Source organism: Atta cephalotes, assembly GCF_000143395.1.
Source record: "Atta cephalotes unplaced genomic scaffold scaffold00037, whole genome shotgun sequence".
Classification (NCBI taxonomy): domain Eukaryota; kingdom Metazoa; phylum Arthropoda; class Insecta; order Hymenoptera; family Formicidae; genus Atta; species Atta cephalotes.
Genome location: NW_012130101.1, coordinates 2,712,706 through 2,716,970, shown reverse-complemented (window position 1 = coordinate 2,716,970; position 4,265 = coordinate 2,712,706).

Here is a 4,265-nt window from a genome sequence, read left to right as displayed (position 1 = left end):
AAATTTTTTATACCTAATATTTACAACTATTGGAAGTAGTTCTATGTTACGTCACATGTCGTCATATACTACTACAGTAGTATACTACTGGCTTAGCATTAACACTATTGCGTATCAGTAGTAATACTACTATAGTAGCAGTGACACTAGCAGTATTTTTATACTTCCAAATGTTATTGGAAACTTGTATGGTAGACCAACATTTAAATTTCATTTATTTAAAAATCGAGATCACTTCGATATCAATTAGTTAGACTTTGATAGAGTCGATGATATTTTTCCTTGATTTCATACTCATTTATAGTAAGAAATATTATTTCCCGAAATTCCTCAATACAAAAGTGACGTAATAAGATTATATTAAATAAACTACAAAGTATTAGGTGTACAACTTTGCTTCCGCTGTTTTCCTATAGATGGCTTTAGCGGTAATGGTGGTCGAAATAAATAGATCATAGACGTCATATAATAAACTTGGGCATCTGTCAACATAACCCCATAGAAACATTAGTCGATTTGTGTCTGCATCATAAAGTTATTCTCGATTGAAAATGTCAGTTTACGAGCCAATTCTCATCATTTGCCGGAGGTTTTAATTTTTTGCTTCAATATGAAGAAATCTGCGGCTGAAGCTCATCAAATGCTCTCAAATACTTATGGTGAGGCCGCTATTAGTGAAAGAACGTGTCGTGAGTGCTTTCAAGAACGGTGATTTTGACGTCGAAAATCGGCATAGCGGTGGAAGAGAGAAGGTTTTCGAAGATGCAGAATTGGAGGCATTACTTGAGTAAGACTCGTGTCAAAATCAAGAAGAATTGGCATGATCATTGGGAGTGACTCAACAAGCCATTTCAAAACGCCTCAAAGCCATGGGAATGATTCAGAAGCAAGGAAATTGGGTGCCGTACGAATTGAAGCCGAGAGATGTTGAACGGCGTTTGTTTGCTTGTGAACAGCTGCTTGAAAGGCAAAGACGGAAGGGATTTCTGCATCGCATTGTGACTGGGGACGAAAAATGGGTTCATTACGATAATTCCAAGCGCAGAAAATCATGGGGAGTTCCCGGCCATGCTTCCACGTCGACGGCCAAACTGAATATTCACGGCTCCAAGGTCATGCTCTGTATTTGGTGGGACCAGGCATAATGTATTATGAACTGTTAAAACCGACTGAAACAATCACAGGCGATCGGTATCGAACGCAATTGATGCGTTTGAGCCGAGCATTGAAAGACAAACGGCCGCAATACAACGAGAGACACGATAAAGTGATTTTGCAGCATGACAATGCTCGATCCCATGTTGCGAAAGTGGTCAAGACATACTTGGAACGTTGAAATGGGAAGTCCTACCCCACCCGCCGTATTCTCCAGACGTTGCTCCCTCTGACTATCACTTGTTTCGATCAATGGCATATGGCCTGGCTGACCAACACTTCCGGTCTTATGAAGAAATAAAAAATTGGATCGATTCGTGGACAGCCTCAAAAGATGACCAGTTTTTTCGATGCGGGATTCGTACGCTACCCGAAAGATGAGAGAAAGTAGTGGCCAGCGATGGACAATACTTTGAATCATAAATGTATAACCAGTTTTTTACAATAAAGCCTCAAATTTCGGAAAAAAACGGCGGAAGCAAAGTTGTATACCTAATACAAATAAAAGTAATGATATTCAGCAGGAGTGGAAAAATAAAATAAGATACAAAAAATTACTAGAAGAAAAGATGTAGACTTTATCAACAATTGTAAAAAATGTTCCGATTCGTATAAAAAAATTCCACAATTTTCTAAAAAGTTATAAAATTATTGGGTTGTTCGTGCCGACTATATAATTTAATAAATGTATACTAAAATTTAAATTTTCTGTGTTTAAATTTTCCTTCAACATCGGCACAAACTTTCTGGATAACCCAATATTTATAAATTCTGAAAAATTTTGAGAGCTTTCATGATTAGAGCGATATTAATTGCAATTATTGAAATGAAATCGAAAAAAATGTCGATTCGATCTTTGAATGAAAATATTCAAAATATAAGATTACATATCAAATTTATACCAAAAATATTAAAAATGTATCAAACTCTCATTGCATTCTCTACATATGTAATTTTTTGTCATTCGAAAATGTTGAAATTTCGATGCAAGAATCGACAACTTTTTTATTGTAACGACGTCGAAACGATGTCTTTTCGAGGAACTATTTCTGATTGGAAAAGTAATGTAGGCGAATACTATAAGCAGATTTGTAAGCGAACGGGATCCCCTTAATATTTTCTTATTAAAAATGTTTTTCTATTGTACTTTCGACTTATATAAAAAATACTTATCTGATACTTATATGGTTGAAAAATTAAATTATGGACCAAAAAGTATTGCAAATTATTCTTTTATGGCAAATATAAAAAAAAGGATTATTGTTTATCATGAGAATGTTATTTCTGCCAAAAAGTTTTTTTCTTCTAAAATTGATAATATATTACTAAAAATTGTATTTCATTAAAATGTAATATTAAATAAAACCGTAATAAATTTCTTAATTCTTTGTGTATATTTTTGGTACAATGAATGTATTGACTAAATTGTAAATATTATTAATAAATTTTTATACTTAAATTGCGATTTTAAATATAATGTTATAGTATTTATAAATATTTTTTAATATTTATCAATTTATGTACTATAAATATCAGTAATCTGAAGACACTGATAGTGTCTTGACGCTAAGTTACGCATAGCGACACTACCGTGGCTACCTTACGCGATGAGTTGCGCCAGATCGAAATTATTGGATCTCAATAAGGACTGAACTGATCGAATTCTAAGTATACTCAATCGAGTGCAATCGCTCGGAATATATAATGAAAAGTTTTTATTTTTTTCTCTACGTGCTCAACTAGTGGAAATATTGCGACGCAAAATACGAATCTGAAACTTTTATTAAGAAAAAACTAAGAAACGTCTTCGTCGTCGCCGTCGTCGTCATCGTCGTTGTAGTCGTCATCATCGCTGCTAGGAGTGGGGATAATGTTTTGGAATTTTTGGCACAAGAGATAAATGTGGCGCTAGCAATATATAGTCACACATAGTCAGCGAGCGTTGCAAACGCTGCGATAGTTATGCACATTTTATACATTCTACACTCTGCAGAGATTATAAGTTGCAGTTATTAACATTATTGTTATTTTACGGTAATGCGATCACGGAGGAATTGAATAAGTGCAATTGTGGCTAAAACTATATTATATATAATAATTGGATTACCTCAAATATTGATAAAAATACTTTTAGTTGATATATTTTCACGTAATTAAATGTAATCCAAATAATTAAAAATTATCCAAATAATATCAAGTCGTTGAGGAATTATGAGCACATTTGTACGGCACTCTTAATCGGATTTAATAATAGTGATGAAAATACATCCAATCGATGCATTTTCGCAAAAAAATAAATAAAAATTTGACAAAAAAAGTCGCTCTGCCTTATGAACGATGATTAGTTATTGAAATCGATGACTATTCAGGTTAAGAAGTTAAACACACCGACGAAATATTGCGATGCAAGCAGACACTGCAGTAAAATTTTCATTCCTCTGCTTTATTTAAATTTACCGAATGCGGCTCGCATTAATTCCGCATTCGCAAGTTCCGCTCAACAGGAAAATGAATTTCTTCGGATCAATTGCTGGATTTATACTGGATTTGACGTATATACGACATTCTGCAATCAGAAAGCAGAATTTTATTTCGCGTCGATGATACGAAGCAAAATCCTGTTTATATTTTTTAATATTTTTTAATATGATTCTAATTTTTTATATTAATATACTTCTTATTTATATTATTTTTCTAAATATTACATTTTCTAAGTATTGTATTCTTATTTTTCTTATTTTTCTATTACAAATATTACATTCATATTTTATTATTGTACTATGTTATTATATCAAGATCTAGCAGTATCAAGTGTTTTAACATGAAAAATTTTTCTATTTAAATTAAATTTTTCTATTTAAATTAAATTTTTGTTTTATACGTTTTTAATTTTTTGTGATAACACTTAAATTAAACAAGATAACGCAATTTTGTGATAATGTTTTGTATAATATTTTGAAGGAGAATTAAATCACTACTTCAGTTGGAAGAGAAAATGTCTTTGAATGAATTGTGATATAATAAATTTCATTTCATCAAGAAGAATTTAAACCATTTTGGATTAGAATAGGAAAGATCCTTCAATAAGATTATACGTTACACTTAAGATT